Here is a 24,787-nt window from a genome sequence, read left to right on the forward strand (position 1 = left end):
CTTTACACAGTGCTCAAGAGAGCTTTGCAAAGGAAAGCTGTAAGTGTGACAGCTCATACACTGCTTTCAGGGAATGCTATCAGCAAACCGAAGGTGACAATGAGTGCTTTAACTATGGATTACATATACTGCCATCAGTGCCAAGGATTACCCAGTGTCAAGCAGAGATGCACCACATTCTTACTCAGAGGTGGCTAAGTGTTCTGCATAATGGTTCTGGGTTGCCCAGGGAGGTTGCGAGTGCTCCATCCCTGGCAGTGTTCAAGGCCAGGTTGGATGAAGCCTTGGGTGGGATGGTTTAGTGTGAGGTGTCCCTGCCCATGGCAGGGGGTTGGAACTGGATGATCTTGAGGTCCTTTCCAACCCTAACTATTCTATGATTCTATAACCCTGCTCCTCAGTCAGCCAGCAGCAAAAGATGGGTCATTCTTCCCATGCCCATCACTCCTTATTGCAACAGTTACCTCATCTTCATCAAGGATCTACAGGTAACACCTCTAACCTTCTGAGTTCTAGTACCTCTAACTCAACTTCTTAAAGCTCCAATTACAACAAACTTGATTACAAATAGGTCCAAAATTACAATCTGGTCTCATTCCTATTCCTTTTGAAAAATATTTCAGTCAGCCAAGAGTCAACTCTGAAGCTTTCTTTTAAGTTAGAAACTTAAAAGCAATTTTCATTGTTCCTATTCTGTATATTTTGTGGTCATGCACATGCCTCCCATTGAGTTATTTGCAGTTACCCCACAGTAATAGCATTGTTTAATAGTTTCCTTGGAGTAATTCAGGGAATGACAAGATAGTTTTTGGTTCACCAATTTCTCCTAATTTTGACTAAATCATCTTCAGTATCACAGTCATAAATTCATCCTAAATTCACCCAGTCACTCAAAGCAGATCTGTTGCAGGCACTACATTGCCTTTAGTCGTGCCCCACCACACAGCTAAGCTTTGGATGCAAAAAAACCCACAACCACATAAGTGTGTCAGTTATTACTTCATTGAGTTGTTTAGTAAACACAGCCAGGCATACCAGTTCATATATTCCACAAATAAGGACTCCACAAAACCACTCAGCACAAGTTTTTACACAGATCCACTAATTCTAACCGGGATAAGTCATTTGCAAGTACATACACTAGAATTTAGGTACATTAATAGCCTCTATTTACCTTGCAATTGCTTAATCCAGTTTCCAGCACAGCCAAACCCTAGCTACCATCCTCAGAGAAGGAATTGCTTACTGCAACAAGCTAGACTGAAAGAGGAGTTGATCAGGTTTTATTGAAGCAATTGAGGTCTGTCGCATGGCCAATGAGGGATTCAGCTTAGATCAACTCTTACTATGGGCAGCTGTAGCCTATGAAGAAATGCAATCTGTGCTGATTCAGCTCAGCTGGTAAGGCGAAACTCAGCCCTGGCAAGACCTCCAAAGGAAGGCAGCACCAGAACAGATGCTACAGCACAAGCACTTAGGAATATTGCCTCCTGGTGCCAATAGAGGAAAGATTGCCCAGTGTTTTCCAACTTCTTAAGGCAGTCAGTGTCAATACATAAGTGTCTTTAATGTATGCACATTATTGCAGCTATTTTAGCATTATATTGGCACATTAGTTTCAGCAGCAGAAATAAAAGGCTTTGTCAATAATAAGCTTAATACTATTCCGCATCATGCTATTGTAACTGCAGATCCTATATACAATCCTGGAATTGCATCTCTACTACTGCAACACTTGTAATTGCCTTCCTCTTAATCTCTCCAGCAGAAAGACTGAAGTTCAGACTATTCCACATCTGGCATTAATCTAGAGAACATCAGTTTACAGGGTAAATTCCATCAGTCCTAACAGGATTAAAGGTATTTCTGCTATTTTCAAATCCTCAGAAGTAACAAATAGTTTTTAAAGGAACGGGTGATCATAGAATCACAGAATGGTTTGGGTTGGAAAGGACATTAGGATCATCTAGTTCCAAACCCCTGCCATGGGTACGGACACCTCACACTAGACCAGGTTGTTCCAAGTCCCATCCAACCTGGCCTTGAGCACTGCCAGGGATGGGGCAGCCACAGCTTCTCTGGGCACCCTGTGCCAGCGCCTCAGCACCCTCACAGGGCAGAGCTTCTGCCTTAGATCTAATCTGAACTTCCCCTGTTTCAGTTTGAACCCATCACCCCTTGTCCTATCGCTACAGTCCCTGATGAAGAGCCCCTCTCCAGCATCCTTGTAGCCCCCTTCAGACACTGGAAGGCTGACGTTCACCTTGGTCCCCCACAGCCAGAACAGCTGATAACAAATCTACCAGAATAATTTCACTGTGTCTGCATCGAAGACTACTTTATGATGAGGACTTACAGTAAGTCTGCCACATAAGCCAGAGAAGAATAGGTCACTCTGGGACAAGAGCATAGTAGGCAATAGCCAATCGCATGCATGTTTAATTAAGATGTTGAAATAAAGTCCCTAGAATCTATTCAGACACAGGCAGTGTCACTGTTACCGTACCGTTATCCCTGCAAGTTATCTGGTTAAAATCACTCAGCAAATAGAAGAGTTGGAACTTAATACAGATTTAACACTGGCATCTGCTCTCCAGAGGTGCTGCAGCAAAGCATTAGGAGAAAATTATAGCTTTTTAAAATTCACTTTTCAATTGCATTCCTTAATCTACTGTTTTGCCCTCCCTCCCCCAAGCCAGCTGTAAAATGACAGCCTCATTCATCAGACACACATTCCCATTGCTGATTTACCTCCTGAGGCAGTCAAAGGGTCATTTTTAAACATTACGTTGTCAATAGGATAAAGAGGGACTGGTCCCACTTGCTTCAATTAGCAGCATTTTCCACAGAAGCCTCTCTATATAAAGGACTCCCTCCATGGACCTCGACTGCTTTCTGCAGTTGAGAGGTGGATTTTCTCTATTAGATTATGCATCTCTTAGTTCTGCTGCACAAGCACAGCCATTTATTCATAGCATGGTTCAGTTCCCTTCCTATTTTTTCCTGCAGAAGTCAGTTCAATCCTTAACTACGTATCCCTCACTGGTTTATCTGTTGCAGCCCATCTAGTCAATCTATGCTCTAAAATCTGTTCCTCAGTCGTCTGGCCTCTCCTACTATTTGAGAGCAATGGATGAAGGTTCACAAACCGCCTAGAGAAAGGTACTGCCTATCACAGCACTACAACAGGCTGTGCTTAAACCTGCTTAAAAATAAGAGGGGGCTGCCTTCCATGCAGTGCTCTACTCCAAATCCAACACGCAAGGCAGGGGGCTCCCAGTTGGCTACGATACGAAGCAGTCTCATGCCTGGTGTTGTATGTTACCAACATGCATCTCAGCAAGCATACGCTCACTGATTGTGACAAGCACTTTGTAGCTCCTCTAGACAGATTTAGGTAGGTAGGTAGATAGATTTAGGTAGGTAGGTAGATAGATTAGATAGATAGATAGATGATAGATAGATAGATAGATTAGATAGATAGATAGATAGCTAGATGATTAGATAGATAGATAGATAGATAGATAGATAGATAGATAGATAGATAGATAGATAGATATTCTGCTGGTAAAAAAATAAATTATCCTGCCTTCTACAAGAGGTGTGATGCTTTCCATGCAATGCTAAGTATTAATGTCACCTTCCCTCGCAGATCCCCCCTTATTCAGAAAGAGTGGAAAGAACCCATATGCGGTTCCCCCTTCTTGCCTACCCCTGAAACTGCTTATTCACCTCCAGCCGAGCCCACCGAGATGCAGGCGGCCAGTCACAGCGCAATGCTTTGACACCGCTGCCAGCGCGACCCCGCCGGCGCTTGCCTTCAGCTCGTATCTCGTAAACCCGACAAGCAAACGCGCCCCAGAAGCGGAGCCCCATCCTCCCCCTCCCCGATCGCCCACTCCAGGGCTGGTGCGGCCGAACCCGGAGCCGCAGCCCCGCAGGAAGGAGCCGCTCACCTCCGTCGCTCACCTCCGCTGCCGGCGGCCGGGCACCGGCGCCGCTCGCTCCTGCTCCTTCTCCTGCTGCTGCTGCTGCCGCTGCCGCTCCCCCGACGGCGCGGGCGGGGCTCCCGCCGGCCCGGCCTCCCCGGGAACGGGCCCCGCCAGCGGGCAGGCGGAGGCGAGGGGGGAGGCGGCGGGGGGGCCCCGGTCCCGGTCCCGGTCCCCGTCGGGGCACTGGGGAGCCGCTGGGGTGGATGGGGAGCCGCGTTGTTGAGCGCTGCGTTGGGTTATAGCAGGAGCTGCGCCTAAAGGGAAAGGCCGGCGTTTGGGGGTGGGGGTTGTAAAGGCTAAGCGCACACAAAAGCTGTCGGCAGGAGCACGGCGCTCAAATGACATTACAGGTGGCTGCTGCAGCGGTTTGCTCCCTACCTTTTGCTACAAGCAGTGGTTGTTGGGAATTCTGGTGCCGTTTGACCACTCCTACTTGACGCCTTTCAGGACAGCTCTACAGGTTTGAGCCTGGCTGGAAGAGATGCCCACGGGGAATTTGGCACCGCTGAGTTAGGGTTTATCCTGTAGGGAAGGGAATGTTCCTAGGGGTGTTGGTGCGGCTGCTCCAAAAGAAATAGAGCCTTGGAATGCAGGTCCAGAAACAGTGCCAGCTCCCAGCCCAGATCTCTTCCAGTTCAGTGCCTTACCTTATACACTACCACTCACTGAAAATGTTAAGCCTTTGTTCCGCATCCCTCATCAGCCATAGAATTATAGAACGGTTTGGGTTGGAAGGGACCCCCAAAGCTCATCCAGCCCAACCCCCTGCAATGAGCAGGGACATCTTCAACCAGATCAGGTTGCCCAGAACCACATCCAGCCTGGCCTGGGATGTCTCCAGGGATGGGGCATCCACCGCCTCTCTGGGCAACCTGTGCCAGGGTTTTACCACCCTCATTGTACAGAATTTCTTCCTTATATCTAGTCTGAACCTACGAAAAAGCTTGTTCCCATCTTGCTTAGGTATTACTTAATTGCTAGAAGGCCACAACAAGGTCTCCCCAGCTGCCTGGTCACTCAGCATCCCATTCCAGAGCCTTTGCAATGTTTGCATTCTTCCCTCTCATTAAAGAAAGAGTTGCTGCTGGTAAAATGTGACCAACATTGAAACTATGGATTCTTTGATGAGACTTTCCTTTGTCAGTGCAAGAGCATCAGCCACTGCCTCATTTTTATGGCTTTCACTTCTCTTCTTCTTTTGCCCAATATTCCCCTTGAGTTGCTCCATAGTAGTAACAAATTGAATGGTGGAGTCCATGTCACACACCAACAACTAACAACATCTGTACTCAGTTCTGTTTTCAAATCAGAGTACAAACATGAAATAATCAGGCTAAATGTGCTAACTGAGCTGTAATAATGGAGTAACCTATTACTGACTAGGAAGTGTAAGATTCCCAGCTTCCTACATATCCAAATAGGTATGAGGACAGATCAGCATCCTGTATTATGTCTGCTAGTTTGTGGATACTCCAGTTAATAATGCCCGACCCAAGTACACTGATCACCAGCTGGCAGACTCCATAAGATAGTCGATAGCCCATAGAGCTATAGAAGAAGAGAGAGAATTAGTGCTCCAATGTTTAACAACAGAGGATTTGCATATGTGAAATAAATCTTTCCATCTACATTAAGTACCTAGCTAAGGACTGTGAAAATCCTGGCTGTAAATGCCCAGTTCAGCTTTGTGGTAAGCTGTGCTTTCTAGCAAGCAGTGGGATCAAGTTTGTCCACCTCCCTGAGGAAGCTTTGCTTGCCACAAACCCCTTAAGAATTCCTTTTCCCAGGTTTTCTGCAGTTACGGTACCTTTGCTGGCAGAGAAGTTGGTAGTAGAGGAATATTACTGGAGGTGGGTAACAGACAGCGTCATATCCTGATCTGACAGAATGGACCAGATGCAGAGGAGGTGCTGGGAATGGAATAATTGATCTCAGCTCAAGAAGAACAGGTTTCTGTTTGCTAGAAATAAAGCTTCAGTCCAGAGTCAAAGAGAAAAGGTGCATCTGTTTCTCTGTGGAAGAGGGTAACAGTCCCAAGTTCAAAAGCACCCCTATGCACCACACAGAATGTCCATCCACTTTGATAACCTTTTAAAGTGATTCTGTTCTCTAAAAGCTTTTTCTTCTATAGTTGCTTAGTGCTGTTCCAGAGGAAATCTCAGCTACTGAGGAAACATCCTAAGGGCTGCACAGACCACATGTGAAGACCATGTTTCAGAGAAATCCCTTTCTGTGTTTGGCATACCTGAGGGTAACCACTTTAAGGCAGTTCAGTAGTTAGGTTTCAACTAACCAGCAGTAGTTTTTCGTAGGTTAAAGATGTTTTCAGAAGGCTACAGTTGAACCTCTTTAGAAATGTACAATTTAAAGAGAGGTTATGGCTTGTCTCTGGTCAAGAGCCAGCGAGCTCGGCTCCTTTGAGGCACTATCATTCATAAGCAATAATAAAGAACAAATAAGAACGATTGGAATTTCTTCCTCACTGGAACAAAATTCATGTTGATGTTACAACTACAGTTATAACACCTTTCCAGAATCCTCAAGGGAGCTGTATAAAGGTAAGACATTATTCATCCTTGTACCTAATGAAAAATGAAAAAGGGAGCTTCAAACCCAAACAAATGGCAGCTTTCAGTGCATAGAGAACATGGAACAAACTGGTTTAGATACAAAGTAAAATTTGTCCTTCTAAAATGGATGGAAGTTATTAAGTGGGATGAATTCTTTGTCCTTGAAGGACTCCTCAGCACCCAAGAGACCTGAAGCCTGATAGATCTTCATGAGCTTCAAAGAGTCTGAATGAGGTGCACAAGCAACACTGATCCAGTGTGAATGTGACATTCATGTAGGAGCCACAGGAAGCTGGGTTTCTCTTCCTAAGCCTGCCACCCAGTTAGCACATTCTTCTCAAAAGCCAGGTCATTTATCAAGCTCCTCTTTTTCTCTTCTGTCTTGGGCCAATTTGACTTCAAGCTCTCTGGGATAGACACAGCCTTAAAACCAGCACACAGACTCAAAAAAGCTCCTAGTTTCAGCTGGAACTGGTAGGTACAATAAAAGCAACCAACCAAATCTACAGAACTGCAGCCAGCAAATAAATGCATCCCAATTTCTTCAGCATCCTTTTCAAAACATGCCCCAGCAAAGCTGCTCTCTTGGACAGTGATTCTATTGCCAACTCTGAGAGATACCGCCATGAGGATCCACAGATGAGTCCTCTGTGGCTGTAACCATGCCTTCTCTCTGTAGGCCAGACGTATGATGGGTAACAAACATCCAGCAGGAGCTTTTAAATATACACTGGAAGGCAAAAGTATACAGGACTTATTACACAGAGGTTTTCCACACCCTTCTTATTCTAAGAGGACTATAATTATTCCCTGTTGCATGAGCTGTACAGGAGTAATCCCTCTCCTCCTACACGCTTCATTTGCAACTGGAGAGCTAACAGCCTATTAAGTTTTTAATAAATTATACTAAAATATTGTGTCACTGTTCTAAAAATAAAACCTGGAAATGAGTTGTTAAGGATAGGTCTAAACCTATCCCTTAAACACATAGGGCTTTTTACATTAACGTCTTGGCTTATAAACATCTGTGATCATAAATACTGCCCAGAAAAGCACTGGCAGTGAATTTGTAGTATGAGAGCCACGTTTTTAAAGGAGAAAGCTTTTTCCTTTTCACTATTAATCTCTTTTCCTTTCATCTCAAATTTAATTCATCTCCAAGTCTTTACAAAGTCATGAAATTATTCATGCGCTAAGAAAGATAAGGGAGCTTGAAAGAAGGAAAGACCTCACACAGACTCAATAAAAATAACAGTAAAAGTACTGGGAAGAATATAGAAAATATTGGACTTTCAGGACCACAACATTGGCCTGAGCCATTTTAGGAAGTTTTCAAACTAATGCTTTGCATTCGCAGGACTAATTTTGATGGGCAGCTCAAATGACAGCAGGTAGGAGAGCATTCTCTTACTGCTGTCTTCTGTATTTATGCTTATGCTTAACGCTGGGTCTCCGAATCCACAGTTAAAATATTGAATTAGAATCATAGAATCCTAGAATAGTTAGGGTTGGAAAGGACCTTAAGATCATCCAGTTCCAACCCCCCTGCCATGGGCAGGGACACCTCACACTAAACCATCCCACCCAAGGCTTCATCCAACCAGGCCTTGAACACCACCAGGGGTGGAGCATTCACAACCTCCCTGGGCAACCCATTCCAGTGCCTCACCACCCTAACAGGAAAGAATTTCCTCCTTATATCCAATCTAAACTTCCCCTGTTTAAGTTTTAACCCGTTACCCCTTGTCCTGTCACTACAGTCCCTGATGAAGAGTCCCTCCCCAGCATCCCTATAGGCCCCCTTCAGATACTGGAAGGTTGCTCTGAGGTCCCCACGCAGCCTTCTCTTCTCCAGGCTGAACAGCCCCAACTTTCTCAGCCTGTCTTCACAGGGGAGGTGGTCAGCCCCCTGATCATCCTGCTTTTCAGGCATCTTGAGCATTCACCTGCTTCACTGGCAATCACAGAGGCTACAAACACCTAGCAGCTCTAAGACAGAATAAGGTTTACCTAAATCTTTATACACGATAGTCCTGGAAGTCTAACATTAAGCATACAAACTTCAAAACCCTTAAACTTTGTATTTTGGGGTTTATAGCCTTTTCTGCCTCTCACATTCATCTTAGAGCACCCCAGAACTTGTGAAGAAGAGAAAGGGAAGGGGAGAAGAACCAAAAGATGATCAGAGATGAATGCCAAAGTCACTTACACATACGACATGCTTACATATTGGATACTTCACAGATTTTGTTTCGATGCACAATAACAAGATGGGCTCTCAAAAAGGTAGCGTTAATAGGGGAAACTTGTTGTGTTGCTTGCATGAACATACCAGAAGTCTCTAAGCAAATAATATCTTAAAGATGGAAAAGAAGCAATATACTAAAAATACAACAAAACAAAGAGATTACCAAAGCTTTAAATGCTCCCAGAGAGGGAAGAAAAAAACCTTAAGCCTTGGAGAAGAATTGAAAAGCCTTTGAGAATACTGTTCTTTGGGTAAGACTGCAGCTGTTCAGGCCGCATGTGAAAAGAGGCTACTGGAATATAAAATGGTAATGATTGTCACAATTATTTTAGCTCTGTTCTCTAAATACTGGATGCCAGGCTTCAAAATAGGAATGCTTTCCTTACGAATACGCTGAAGAGACTGCTCCAAACCAGAGGCGTTGAGGACATATACATACCTCACCTGCATCTTAATGAAGCACATTTCTGAGCATGATCATTGGTAACTCAAAGTAAAATAGAGATATTTTGTTCAACACAGGCAAAGTAGTTTACATGGAGAAAAGCATTTCTTACACCATGTCAACAGAGAAATCTAGTTTAACGAAGCCCTCGGCCATAAAAGATTCCTGCTGCTGCTTGAACAATCCCTATTGGCAGGTGTTGTCTTCTTGAAGGGTTTCCACATCACACTGAAACAGTGGAGGCTTAAATATCCATTTTACCATGTGTGTATCGGAGTCAGGAATAACAGCAGTGGCATGGCAGGGAAGAAACTTAGGCACACTGCACAGCAAGTGACTGAGAAGAGATCCCCTCACGGCATGCCCAAACCTCTTCAACAAACCACACATCTTCACATGTCCTATAAACTCTAGGGTTTTGTTGCTGCTGCCTTTTCCTTCATCTGAAGTGTTTCCCTGGTTTGTATAGTTGACAGAAATGTTCCAGGACAACCTTTATGTAAAAAAATAAGACATTATTCATGTCTTATTTTCCAGTGGCTTCCCGTTGTCAAAGATCCCTGGTGATCACCTGGTAAATTGCTTTGCACTGGTGTCCTGGGTTCAGCAGTAGCAGTCATTTTTCTCCTTCTCAGTAGCTGGTGCAGGGCTGTGGTTTTGACTTTCAGCCTGGGAACAGCGCTGATAACACCGAGGTTTTCAGTTGCTGCTCAGTGATGTTTGGTCTGAACAAGGACTTTCTGAGCCTCATGCTCTGCCAGGGAGGAGGGGAGGCTGGGAGGAAGCAGAAACAGGACACCTGACCCAAACTGACCAAAGAGCTATTCCATACCACAGCACGTCATGCCCAGTATAGAAACTCGGGGGAGTCACCCAGAAGGGCTAGATCACTGCTCGGACAGGCTGGGTATCTGTTGGCGGGTGGTGAGCGGTTGTATTCTCTCCCCTTGTTATTTCCCTCTATCATTATTACTATTGGTGGCAGCAGCAGTGGTTTGTATTATACCTTAGTTACTGGGCTGCTCTTATCTCAACCCTCATCAATGTATCTCATCAATGGGAGATACATTCTTTTGATTCTCCTCCCCATCCCTCCAGGAGCGGGTGGAGGAAGGAGGGGAGCGAGCGAGCAGCTGCGCGGATCTGGGTTGCCAGCTGGGCTTAAACCACGACAACTGGGAACTACTTAGGAGCATCTTTGCACTTTGCTTTGCACCCCACAACAGCTACTTGGGCATTTGTGTATCCTTCAGCCGTCCCCCATAAGCAATTCTTCTTCATGTAAATCTGAGTGAGTGCTTTCATTAAAACTATCTGCATACCTAAACCAATGGACTTTTTAAACAAGGAAAAGATTTGCTTACTGCAAGTTTCTACCAAATAGGCTCAAATACGTGGAATTTAGTCTCGAAGCCAGATGTACACCTCATGGAAACTGAGCAGTGTCAGTTATTCTCAGAAGTACCTTCAGCTCAGCTCTTGGAAACAGAGGAAAAAAACCCCATGATTGTAATGGCACAAATGAATGTGTAAATGAAACTAAAAGTAAATGCAAGGAAAGTTTTGATTAGCTATGAAAAAGCTATTAGATACAACAGTAGTGATCTCTTCTATTCTTTTCCTATCTGTTGCTCAATGTTCTTAACTAAGGGCTTAATCCTGCACTTGGGTCTGAATAAACTGGCATTAGGGCTGTTGTTACTGTGTCAGCATCATACTGAAAATCAAGTTGGCCTTTGGAGAGATCATCACCATCATACCGAAAAGACAGAGCTTGCTATTTTCACAATAAACAACAGATAGAAACTTCCCTTCTATTTAGAACCTCCCTCCTGTCCAGAAACTAAACTCATGTTCCATTATGATTAGGAGCCTTGCAGATTCCTTTATAATTGCTAATTACTTTTAATCTCCCTGGCAATAAATAGCTTCTCTAAACTTAATGATTTCACTCAGAAGGACTAACAGATTACCTGGGTTTCTGCTCACAATCTGTCATGTAAAAAGAGGTAACCTAGGCTTTTCCTTGCCTTTTCCTCCTAAATTACTTCTCCTTTCCTCCAGACTTGTTCTGTCCACATTTAGAGAAGCACGCAGCACTTTTTGGTTGGATGCATTTATTCGTAAAAGAGCTTTTCAGAAGCAGAAATGAAACTTCCAGTGAACATCCAGACTGTCAATACGTTGCAAAAGGTTATATTAAGCTAAAAGTTGCCCTGGCAGGATAGTGCAAACCTTATTCATAAATGTAAAACTCCCTAGAAATACAATCACCTTCCAAACTAGCTTAATTCATTACTAGACTTCCCAAATTAAGCAAACCAAGCTTTGTTATTTGCCTTCTTCTGAAGCGTGCCTTTCAAGAAGAAAAGGCAAACTCCTGTGTTTCCAACCTCAGAGGCTGGGGCTGCTTTGTAATGAAGATTAATTGGCACATAACTTACAAGTCTGGGAAGCGAGATTTTAAATACAGGTGTCTGATAAAATTGTCTGCACTGTGCCATTGTGGCACTGTCTTTCTTTTTTAATGAAAACATATGGCATCCTGGCCTGGATCAGCACCAGTGCGGCAGCAGGGCCAGGGCAGGGATTGTGCCCCTGTGCTGGGCACTGGTGAGGCTGCACCTCAAATCCTGTGTTCAGCTCTGGGCCCCTCACTGCAAGAGAGACATTGAGGGGCTGGAGCGGGGGCAGAGAAGGGCAACGGAGCTGGTGCAGGGCCTGGAGCACAAGTGTGATGGGGAACGGCTGAGGGACCTGGGGGGCTCAGATGGAGAAGAGAAGGCTCAGGGGGACCTGATCGCTCCCTACAGCTGCCTGACAGGAGGTTGTAGTGAGGGGGGGTCGGTCTCTGCTCCCAAGGAACAAGGGACAGGACAAGAGGAACCGGCCTCAAGCTGCCCCAGGGCAGGTTTAGATGGAGCTGAGGAACAATTCCTGCCCCAGAGGGTGCTCAGGCATTGGAACAGGCTGCCCAGGGCAGGGCTGCAGGCACCAGCCCTGCAAGTGTTCACACAGCGTGGAGACGAGGCCTCAGTGCCATGGGGCAGTGGTGGCCTTGGCAGTGCTGGGGAACGGTTGGACTGGGTGGGCTTGAAGGGCTTTTCCAACCCGGTTCATTCTGTTCTATGATTTGAAGCCCACTGGGTCTCTTCTTTATAGCTGGAAGAAAGTGTTTGAAGAGCTTCATTAACAAAACAGTATAACTGTTGTTTTTCAAGGGCTATAAATTCAGCCATGTAAAAGTTAGCGTTTTGTAGAGTTTTTAAGTGCATTTGGTCACAAAACAGACTGTAGGATTCTGATTCACTGGTGCGTTACTTGTCTGCTGCTGCGATTCCTGGAAACCCCTTGGTCAAAGCAGCTTTCCAGAAGGTTTCCACAACAGCCTCCATGTCCTGACATCAACACTTTTTCCTCACTTTGTCAAGGAAAAGGAAAAGAAAAAGAAGGGGTTGTGTATTTTTCCCTAAGTACGACTTGCAGTGGAAGTGTGGAAGTATTTCAGCCAAGTGTAAGATACGGCCAAGGTATCTGCCTTTTATTTACCAGCAAAAATAAATGTGGAGTGTGGACAAAACAAAGAGAATATGGTGTTTTCTTTGAAAAAAAAAAACCCAAAAATAAGTTAAAATCTGTGTGGCACCAAACCCTCTGAACCCTGCACGTGGATTCTGTCCTATCGATTGCTTTTGATTGCTTTTGTCCACAGAGTGTTAGTGTTTTGTTTGCTACATAGATAAGGGGGAAAAAAGCTCATTTTCAGAGAGGGCTTTTTCTTTCCTTTAATATCTTCCAGGGGAATAAAAATGCTCTTTGTTCTCCATCCATGTGCCATCCTCCCTTTGCCTGCCATTTGCTGCTTTCATCCCTGCTTGTAAAAGGTTCTTGTAAAAGGGCCAACCTCCTAAACAACCTCTGCCCATTCATTCCCCATGGCCTCAGGTGTTTGACTTTCTGGAAAGACCAGCTCATAGCTCTGCCATACGAACCACCGTCAAATCCTAGATTCGCTTCATCCCTCTAACATCCCGTGGATATTTATGTACCTGCCAATGTGTGTGAATCAGCTGTATTCATTAACTTTGCCATTAATTGCCAGACACAGCATTATGATCTGAGAGACACGGCTCACAGAGTGCCATTCTCTGGTTTCACGTCGGGGACAGCACTGGGCTCAGGTGATGCACTGCTCCTCGAGGTCTCAGAACAACCCTCCCACTGTCAACCAGATGCAGGCACAGGGTGACAGGTTTGCAAGCACCTCTAAGGAGGTCTTTGGCTGCTTGGCAAGCTCCTATCACTGGGGGAGTGTGACACAGAAAGTAAACACAACCATCCACCTTGTGTTGACTTCAAAGCAATTGAATTACGCAGTGCGCCTAGCACAATTGTTGATATTTGCAAAAGTCATGTAGGGATTTGCCTGGAAAGGATGGATCAGCAAATGTTTTGGCTTCTTATTTGCATCCAGTAAAAAAAAAAAGGAGGTCCTACATGTGGGTGATTGCGTTTATAACGTGGGCTGAACATTGCTCACACTCTGAAATGAAGAGAACCCAATGCATGGGGATGGCAACAGGCCAATCCTTGGAAAGAAAAGAGGCTGTGAAATGTGGAGTAATGATTCCGTCAGCCTTGTGGCTGCAGTGTGAGGAGTCAGGCTGGCAGATGTTGAGCTTGGACTGATAGGAGCAGGGATCCTTTCCCTCCAAACAAGCAGAGTGGGACTTGGGAATCCCCCACTAAGGATGTTGCGCCATGCCTTGAATTCACAGCACAGACAAATGATGTGTGTGTGCGTATGTGCACACATGCAGCAGTAAATAAATGTGATTGGCAGCTCAATTCCAACACAGCATCTGTGTCCTCTTTCATCAATGTGCCTGATCAACTATTTGTTCGGCATTAGTGGCAAGCTTCTCTGCTCCAAAGCAAGGGATTTTTCTTGGACCATGTTCATAGTACTGCTGTCTGCCCTGTAGCCTCCTTGCTGAACATGGAAAATGGAAGGTTTCAATCTATTCATCTGGTTCTGTTTTGAATGCTAAATTCAATGTTGTTATTAACCAGCCTCTAGCAATTCACAGTCCTAAACCACATGTAATGGCTTTACAGGCCCACGGTCATATTCTGAGGCTTGGAAGTTAATCATCTTCCTTGAATAAGGACTTCACAAATGTTAAGGCATTTGGTTAAAAGCTGCAGACACAGAAACAAAGAATACAATGTCCCTACATACCACTGGGTCTCTTGAAGACAAAATGGAAATTGTTGCTTCATTCTTTTCTCCTCCTATGTAAATGTCTGTGGTTTCATGAGGTTTATGTTATTAAAAATTACCCTCCCAGGCAAAAATTATAGAACCAACTGAAAGCGGCTCATTTTCTAGTCAATGAGTTTCTATTTGAACAGTGAAGCCATACAAGTTAAGACAGTGGAATAAGAAAGCAATCTTGTAGTATTGACAAAGTGGGAAGAAGTATGAGTACTTATTCAGTCTCAGTCCACTAGGACTGCACAATTATGTCTGAGTCTCTAAATATCCTGAGCTTCAACATGTCATGTGCAGGTAATTGTGATAGATTTACACAGTGTCCTGGGTTCAGCAGCAGCAGTCATTTTTCTCCTTCTCAGTAGCTGGTGCAGGGCTGTGGTTTTGACTTTCAGCCTGGGAACAGCGCTGATAACACCGAGGTTTTCAGTTGCTGCTCAGTGATGTTTGGTCTGAACAAGGACTTTCTGAGTCCCATGCTCTGCCAGGGAGGAGGGGAAGCCGGGAGGAAGCAGAGACAGGACACCTGACCCAAACTGACCAAAGAGCTATTCCATACCACAGCACGTCATGCCCAGTATAGAAACTGGGGGCAGTTACCCAGAAGGGCTAGATCACTGCTCGGACAGGCTGGGTATCTGTCGGCGGGTGGTGAGCGGTTGTATTCTCTCCCCTTGTTATTTCCCTCATCATTACTATCATTGGTGGCAGCAGCAGTGGTTTGTGTTATACCTTCGTTACTGGACTGCTCTTATCTCAGCCCATGGGAGTTACATTCTTTCCATTCTCCCCATCCCTCTGGGAGCGGGAGGAGGAAGTGGTGGAGTGAGTGAACGGCTGCGTGGTTTCTGAATGATAGGTTGGGCTTAAACCACGTCACACAGGTAACAAGTGCCTGAGTTTTGCATTCATGCGAGCAGCACCTCAGATATAACTCAGTTTTCCGAAGATGCCATTCAAAATAAAGAAATAAAAAGGAATATAAATAAGGGAGGGCAACAGCTGCCTTTAAAGTTCGCATCCCATTTTGAAGTTCTATCTGTTTGCATGACACAAACAGCCTTGGTTAATAACTTTATGGCAGACATACAAATAGACAGGTTTTCTGTCGGTAATGTGAAAAAAAACAACTAAAGAGAACTGAGCAACGAATGTCTAAGGAAATACGAAAAATAGCATGGATCTACACCAGTCAGTCATGAGACCAGCAACAGTGCTGAGAGTTGTATAGAAAGAGCAAGAAACAATTCCTTTAGAAGATGCAAATGTAAGGTATCAGACTTCTTTGCCTTGAAGGGACATTATGCCCTTGCAAAACCCCTGTGTGTTTGGTACTGGTTTTCAAGCAAACAGCTTCCTCCTTGCATCTGGCTTAAAATCAAATTTCATTTTCAAGACTGCTTTGGCAACCAGCAGATATTTGTGAAATATGAAAGATATGAATTCTTGTCTATAGGCAACTTTAATGAAAAAAGAAGCTACATAAAAGCACACCTAGTGTATGCTCTACCAAGCAATACTTACCCATTTTCATCAGATATCCTGATTACAGAAGTAAATCATAGAATCACAGAATTGTTTGATTTGGGTTGGAAAGGACCTTAAGATCATCCAGTTCCAACCCCTGCCACGGGCAGGGACACCTCACACTAGACCAGGTTGCTCCAAGTCCCTGTGTCCAACCTGGCCTTGAGCAGTGCCAGGGATGGGGCAGCCACAGCTTCTCTGGGCACCCTGTGCCAGCACCTCAGCACCCTCACAGGGAAGAGCTTCTGCCTTAGATCTAACCTGAACTTCCCCTGTTTCAGTCTGAACCCATCACCCCTTGTCCTATCACTACAGTCCCTAATGAAAAGCCCCTAAATAGACAAACACAGGTCATACCAAGTTTCCTGGTCTTACCACCACTCTTTTTAGCAACTGGGATGATTCAAGGGGATGACCTGGGAGGGATTTCCTGCTCAGCAACGTATGTTATGTTTTCTGCTAGAAGGATTCTCTTTCTTCCTACTTAAAACGCTGCCCAAGGTCACTAAAATATAAATGAGCACACTTGTATTTTCCTGCACATTACTCCTGTTTGAATGGAGAATGCTAAGGAAGATGACTCAAAACCAGGCCTACATTTGCTCAAAACCTGGACAGATTTACAAACGTTGATATGAACAAGGGTTTATTTTAAAGGCTGTAGTACAGCAAGAGGACACGGGGGAGTCTGGAGGCTCAGAGTTTCAGTGTGAGATTCTGCCTAGTTGAATGTGCGGTTTATGCCACTGGAAATAACAGCAACATGCTGACAGCGATGCATTTCTTTAACGGAAAAATACAAGTGAGTTACCATTTGCTCTACCAGCCAGAAGCAGTTGCATTCCGCCTCTCATTTTAACTTTGTCAGCTGCTACATCCTGGTTGTTAAAAACACAACCCTGCCCTCCCAGCCTGCCTTGTTTATGTTGCTTTAAAACCTGGTCCTCAGAAATCATCTGCCAAGGTTTAAATGCTATTATTACTTGCATGGCCCTAAGAACACTGCCTCTTTATTTGTCATAACTTTGAAAGGCCTGGGGCAAAATATTAGTGGTTATCTCACAAGAATAATGGATTTTGTTTTTTGAAAGATAAATATTTTCAAGGAATTTTGTATTCAAAAGGAAGATAGCTATATGAGTTATTGCTTGTGTTAATAATGCTCGATTACTTACCACACGCAGAGTGCTATTATCAATTTGCTACCTATCCAGCATGAAAGCAGTAGTAGTGGCTTTCACTGCATAGAATTATGTAGTCCTGCTTTGAACTTACATAAACCTTTATGAAATCAGAGAGGAACTGTGATGACCTCCAATTGCACATTTCAGATACAAATTGCTATAGCTCAAATCTCTGATTTTTATCCACCTTGCTGAAAAGAAAGGTCACGATTCTGACACGTCTATTCCCATTGCAAGGACCTGACTGTGTGCATTGCTCTACTGTAGGAGACAAAGGAATGGTCCTGATTGAAGGCCAGATGCTGTGATGAACATCTGATTACAGGAGGTTTCCACTAAGTCTGTAGGAGCGTGGTTATAAACAGGTCATGCTCAGAGCTAAGTCAAGTCAAGCACGTAGATTTTGCCCCATCAGGCATAAAAAGAAGTCTTGGTTCACTTTACGTTCTCCATCTTCATCTGGATAACTCACTTGCCAGTCCAATACAGGCAGGAAGCAATTCACTGCACTTTTTCTTCCGCTCTTATTCCTGCCAGTCCTAATAAAAGAGGGCTGTGTTTCACTTTCTTTGGCTCATTCCTGAAACACATTTATTCACTGCTGTCTCAGGGCTGATGAACAGGTGTATTCTTAAATCCTCATTTAGCTTTCAGTGAATCACTTGGGTGTTTCTGAGTTCAGTCTCTCGCATCCACTCCTTCATGTCATTCAGATTTCCTCTCTGCTGACAGGATTGCAGTGCCAGATTAATTACTGCATATGAGTTTGCTTTGCTTGCAAGTCATGAGTTGGGGAAACTATGATGCATAAAGAATGCATTGTTATAGTTCTGTAGGACAGACCCGACACATCTTTTTATTAGATCAAATGATACAGTTAGGAAAAAGGGACACATTTCCAGGCACAAACATGTGAAGCCTCATTGTTTGTCTCAACTGTATTAGCTGGTTTAAGGCATTCTCCAAAAGCTTTGTCTCTGTCATACACACACAACAACATGACACACAGAGAGTACTTCATGCCTTGCACATGCACTTCAAATAATGAGGATTTATTGGCAAGGCACATCCATTTTTTATCTAGGAAATTAGGAGATGGGGATAGTAAGAAAAATGATCAAGAGATAACATTGAATTTCCCTGAAATTGAACAATAGATGTAGCTACTTACAAAGATTGTTATAGAGTAGATATTGGTGCACACAACTGGCTGCACATTTCCTTGTGAGATGACTGTCATCGAGGTCCAAAGCGCAGACCTCTGGGCTTCATAAATTGGGATCATGACAGATTTTGAGCTGCTTTGTGCTGATTTACATTCTCTCAGGTTATTCTGCTGTTGAGATGTTTACTGCATGGATTTATTGCTATGGGGTGTGACAGCTGGGCAGAAATAAATGGGAATGATGGAAATGTTGAGAAACTGGTCCGGGAAAAGAGAAGACCTGTAAAGAGAGGACAAAACCCAAGCACTTGCTAAAGTATTAGAGAGAACTAGGGAGGCAGGAGATGGACATCGAATTTAGTTAGACGTACATGGCTTATTCCACAACCTCTTGCTCTGCAAGTGCTGCACTCACAGCTAGAAAAAGACAACAGGAAGACTGGTAGGAAGTCTGGTAGGAAAACAGTGTGGTTACAGTTCCCAGTACAGTCTGGTACTCGGAATGATTTTCACAGTTTTAAAGAGAGGATCCAGAGGTATGTGAGCTTCGTTCTGCAGAAAAACGACATGGCCAACCTCTCAATAATGCCTAATGCAAAAAAAAAAAACAACCCAGAGAGGCACGGACATCTGCAAAGGCAAAATTAATTGCAGCTTAGCACCTCTGAATGCAGCCACAAAAGTAGAGTATTTGGGAACACATCATAAAAAGAAGTGTTACAGATGTCCTCTGCAGACATTTCCCTGTGTTTGGTGCCCCTGACTAGGTTCCGGTTCCTCATGTATAACCATGCCCCTAAGTCCCACCACTGGTTGGTATTGTTTCCTTATTTCAAATTCACCTTCATGAATTGTGTCAAAACCTTTCTGGCCCAAAGGACCCTCTGGATGCTGCATTGCAGTATGAAGGCATCACATTATTAAAGACATTTTTTTACTAGCTCTCAGCTAAAACCCACCCTATTTCTGAGTCTGTCTATATAAAATACAAGAAGTTTGGCTACTATGCCCTTACCCGCTCAGTGATCACAGAAGCTGTCACCACTGAAGGTCCGCTGCTTTTGATAATGTGTTTTCTTGGTGAAAGCAAGAAATTCTTATCCACGTAACTGATAAGCCAGTGAAGACTTTATTTGTCAGTCTGAGTGTGTCCTACGTCAATCGTACATTTACCATGCAGAGGTCTTACTAAAGGAAGAAGTTACTTACTATGCAAAAGACTATGGTGAGTTGTTGGACCACTGAACTGGTGGTTGCAATGTAGGTCTCAGGTTGATGGTATTATAGAGCAAAGAGACTCATGATGCTAATGGAAAACACCCCAACAACAAACAACTTGGCTATTATGATCCCAGGAATAGGACAAATTACCAACTGGAAAAAGTAGCTCAAAGATAACAGTTCCCCTGGGCCCTGGGGACCAGCCTGGCTCAACCGCTGCTCATGCCAAAGGGAAATGGCTCGTCGGAGAAAATTAATGCATTTTGTAATCAAGGTTGACATTGGCGGGGCTTATACCACCCCACAACAATGCAGTGGACATGACCAAGATTAAAAGGATTTGTAAAGCATGATTTACATGGTAGGACAATAGAAAATGCTATTAACTGCTCACCTTTCTAGCCCCATTATTCGTAAGAGTAACATCTGATGTTTTCTTTGAAGTTGAGAGGAGGAAGAAGGGCTGGGCCAGATTTCATCAAACTATAAATGCCCTGCCTATGTTCCAAGCACAGCAATGCTGCTTTCAGAACACATTTGCAAGGCTCTGAGCATCCCCTGAAAAGTGTGCTCCTTCCCTGAACGTACTCAGAATCCACCTTCCTCCTTTTGCCTCAGACTCTACAACATCATTTGCCATTACTAAGTTTGCCTGCTAACTCTGTTCATTGGCAACCTTTGCAAAGTTCTCCATTTGTTATTGTCACACAGACTCCTCCTTTCTGCTGATTTCTAATATACAAACGACAAGAAGTTGCTATATTCTGGTGTGTTTATTGGTGCGATCATGCTTTGTTGTTTCTATTCTGATGTGAGGAACACAACAGCTGCTTATTGCAGGTAAGGAATGATGGAATCGTTCCTACATGCTGTCTACTGGCAAACAGCAATCGGTTCTAGGGAGGAACTACTGCTCCTTTAATCTTTACCCTTCTTTTCTATGGCACACCTGAGGCTATAGCTTTGGTTTGCACAAGCTCAGGAGAATCAGGCCAGCACCATGCTGGACAGTAGAAGCTCCAGCCCAAAGCCACAAGAAACTGCCCCAGTTATTGTGCCAAATCAGCACCTACACAGTTCCTCACCACCGTGACAAAAAGCATGATTATTACCAGATGATGATACAAAACTGATCCTTCTGGCTTTTGGAGGTCACTGAAGATCCCAAGGGTTTTGCTGAGATTGCTTCCATTGGCATGGAAGCCACAGAAAGGGATCTGTGCTCAATCTGCACAAGCATATTGTCATGAAGATGATGGCTTTGCATTGATAAACCAGAAATGCGGAGTGCTACATGGCCACAAAAGGTCAGGAATCCCTTTCCCAGAACCAGTCCCACTTGCATAATCATATTCTAGGAACTTAAACAAATTTAAAGCAGTTATTTGGGTGTTTTTTTCCACTTCGTCCTCTAAGCTTCCATCTTCTTGCTACTTCCTCTTAAAGAAAAGCCTTCAATTTATGTCCATTGTTCACACATGCTACTATGTGTGTACACCTTTTTGATGTGCTTTGACGTGAAAGGCAGCATATTAATGTGAGATTGCTATCTTTTCTTCAATAAGAAATCAAAGGTAAAAAAGATCAAAAGGTAGTAATTTTCTATTAAACCACAATAAGAGGTCTCTGTCTTCACGTTTTGTCTACCAAGTTATTTATAGCCTGTACGTATTACTGCCCTTTGCATGGTATAACTAGGCTGCATGTTGTAGATTATTAGAGTGATTATTCAGTACTGCTTAGCCCTTAAGGTTCTCATTAATTCCAAGTGTAAGTGAAATGATTAAAGTTGGTCACAGCTACAAATGGAGTAAAACCAGACTGTTTTCTCAGCACCTGGCCTACTGCTTTATTTCACAGCTCTATTGTCATCTTTATCTTCACCGATTTAGCCAACATACAGCATTTCCACTGGCTTTGCATAAGAATGAGACTAACAGAGATGTGTCATCACTTGGAGTAGCTTTTATGAGGCCCAGCTGAAAGGTAACACAAACCAGCACTGCCTTTTGGTACCACGCACTTGCTCCTTTACCCAACAGACCTAATTATGAAGTATTGCTTAATTCCTCCTTCCTTATATCACAGTGATTTCCAGAGAAGGCTGCCTAAGAAAGGGTAAGAAATGAGAACTGATTTCAGGTTCTCATCCAGCTTTCAGCAACCATCAATATTTAAGGAGTAAACTGAGAGATACCATCGATGGTAAAATGTACTGAAGTGAGACTACACAATTTTCCGTGCCTTAAATTCAATATCTGAGTAGCAACAGGGACGTTTATCCCTCCATTAAATATCAAGTTTCAGTTTTTAATGCAGATTTATTGAAAATTATGATGGGGAGCAAAGTATGAAACAATGGGAAGCAGCTAGTGGGAACTGCTTTGTTTCTGGGAATCTAACAACAGGGTAAGCAGTACCTACATTTCTGAACTGAACGTTAAGAGATAAAGGGCGTTTGATCTGAGTCAAAATACCAGATCCAAACTCTGAAGCTAAATTTGCTATTTTCTCTCCATCATACTTGCCTTTTGCTTCCAGAGTGTGCTGTTCCAGGACTCATGATTCCAGTGTCGTCATCTTTCTTTGACTCATAAGGAGAGCTGGGTGTGAAACCCAATTCAGGTTTTTCAGCTCAGCCCAAACCACAGTGCATGGCTGGTATAAAATGTCATTTAATTTACCTTTCTATTTTAGCTATCTAAACAGATGAAGCCCCACATGCATTAGGAGTAAAATAAGATAGACACGGAAATAAAATCTCAGAATTTTATTGCACAGAAATACTTTGAAAAATAATTTTTCCATCTGCAGACAAGCAGAGGAAAAAAGGAATTCATTTTTACTGCTTTTTCAGTAGATGACAAGTGTTTCATGCACTGTCTATAAGCTGCCAACTTTCCCCTGGTCTACGTACTAAGTGAAATTTGATCACATTAAAGCTCAAAAATATCTCCTAGGACAGCAATAATAGCTGTAAACCAGATGTCCTTCTGCTGAAGTGATGCCAAATTACATTTCTCTCATCCCATGGTCATGCAGGCACTGATAAAAATGCAGTGACCTCCACTACTGTACCCAGTAAAAATTCCAGTATCTGGACAGCCAGCAGTTGGTTCTGAGCACTCCAAGTGCTGGTTTTAGAAGATGATTATGTAGAGTTTATTTCTCATTCCTTGTTGTGTCATTGTGCAGACATCACTAGCATTTTTCTGAAGATACGAGTTTATTCTGGCTCTCCTCTAAGGATTAATTTAAGTTACGGAGGAAGGAGCAGAATCTGTGCTGAACAATTGTCATCAATCAATACAATGGGTAGAAAATGTGACTCTAACCATATCGGGTTTGTATCTTTATTAAAGGAGATTGATAGAGAAAGAAACAAAGGTCTTGGGGTATTGCACTCGGAGAAGAAAGAACACGACTGACAATGTGATAAGAAGCAGTAGGAACAGGGGAAGGATTATTTACTCTGGAGTGCTGAAGTCATGAGGATCATCCCATACTGGACCACTCCAGCATCCCTCCTGTACTGCAGACTGCATGTGCCATATAAAATGCAGAAAATATGTTTACATGTTCACTGCATTGTTTAGAAGCCTTTTTGGGGAGTAAACCATGTCTATCTAGATGCAGCAATAACTACAACGCTCAGGTGTTGTTCTCCAATAAGCTGCAGTGGTTTTCACACTCAATTAAAACCTATGGCCTCTACAAAAGAAGGCCTTTTGTGAATGCTTTGGTATAGCTGGTCAGGAAACCAGAATGCATGAGAAGTGCTGAGACTTCAGTCTTTGGATGCTCTCATTAAAAAGAACTGTCAGTATTTTCTTGGGAAGAATGAGAGGCTGAACAGATTATTCAAGTCAAGGCAAACAAGACCTTACATGTGAGAGGCACAGTTCCACTGTCCTGCCCTTCCAGAGCTGAAAAGCAACTTGAGTCTCCCTCATTCTAACCAGGAGAGAAATCTAACCATCCACCACAAGGGTTTGTGACTGTGGTGCCAAGAGCAGTGAAACCTTACACAAAACACAATAACTGAATCTGGAGAGTCTGAGAGACTCCCTGCCTGGAAAAGCCAACCATGTAGTGTAAGGCACTCACAGGATATGTCAGCACTTGCTTGAGTCCATGTTCCATATACAAGATCCTGATTATTTAACTAGAACTGATCTTATCCCAAATGAGTACCTTGGTCAGTGGCTGTTAGCTGCTGTGGGATCTTTCTTCATCTCATGTGCCCCTGTTGCATAAGTCTGTATCCTGAATCTAAAAAAACCTTCAAATATTTTTCCATCAAAATTGGCAGATTTCAAATTTACTGTTTCTTTCCCAAAAAGTCAATTCTTTTAAACAATAACCCCCCAAAACTAAAAACTGCTTGACTAACTTCAGTGATGTATACGCTGTATGGAGGTGAGGAATTCTTACAGCCCCTCTTTTTAAGCTGATAAATTTGATAGAGGTTTCATTTTTAGACAGTGGTGACATTTTTAAGGAGAGAAAAATCATGCCCGCTGCTTTGGAATCCTGTTCATCTTCAGGATGAACTATCTGTTCAATATGTGGAGAGATACTTGTGCCATAATGGTCTTTTCCCTAACAAGCAGTTTGAAAGAGGAGCACAAACGTGAAGGAGTAGCATTAAGAAGGAATAGGAGGATTGGCACCCTAAGGCCAGCAGCAAATGCATTTCTCACCTAGTGCCTAAAATTTGCTGTGCAGATCGGACAGGTAATCCTCGACATTTCAGAGGTACTGGTGTACACCACCCTCACTTTAAGAGGCTGCTTGCACGTCTCTAAGAGATATCAGAGGGTTCCTGTTTGTCAGAAACATAGATCTTAAAAAGCATGAATGACACTATAACAGAAATTAGAAAGGGAAGAGATCTATGGGCTTCTGCAATACATCCTCTTCCTGAGGATTCATTTCTTCTAAATTGTCTGAAATGTTCTAATTTTAGCACTGTGATAAATAACTTTTAAAGGAATATTTGAAGAAATTGGCTGGCTTTTACAACAGTGAGCTTAATGGGAAGTGGTTTTCCTTAGAGAACAAGAGTCTAAAACATCACCAATCTGTTCCTGTGCTTGGAAATCATTTACCTACCACCTGGGAACATTACCAAGTGACATATGGTATTGTCTTTGTCTG

General features: G+C 43.5%; 1 protein-coding gene across 7 annotated transcripts in view; it reads right to left on the reverse strand.

The window, feature by feature from the left end:
• The window catches only part of TMEM108 (transmembrane protein 108), a 254,374-nt gene that overhangs the window by 160,815 nt on the left and 68,772 nt on the right, over positions 1 to 24,787 (reverse strand). For 2 of the 7 annotated variants that reach the window (XM_065665569.1, XM_065665576.1), the window contains exon 1: positions 3,957 to 4,060. The exons of 3 other annotated variants lie outside the window; for them this stretch is intronic. The gene's annotated coding sequence lies outside the window, so the exon portion shown is untranslated. Of the gene's footprint in view, positions 1 to 1,174; positions 1,262 to 3,956; positions 4,067 to 24,787 lie in introns of those variants that run through there. 2 more of the 7 variants (XM_065665573.1, XM_065665570.1) reach the window with 2 other exon arrangements.

Source organism: Lathamus discolor, chromosome 2 (assembly GCF_037157495.1).
Source record: "Lathamus discolor isolate bLatDis1 chromosome 2, bLatDis1.hap1, whole genome shotgun sequence".
Taxonomy (NCBI): domain Eukaryota; kingdom Metazoa; phylum Chordata; class Aves; order Psittaciformes; family Psittacidae; genus Lathamus; species Lathamus discolor.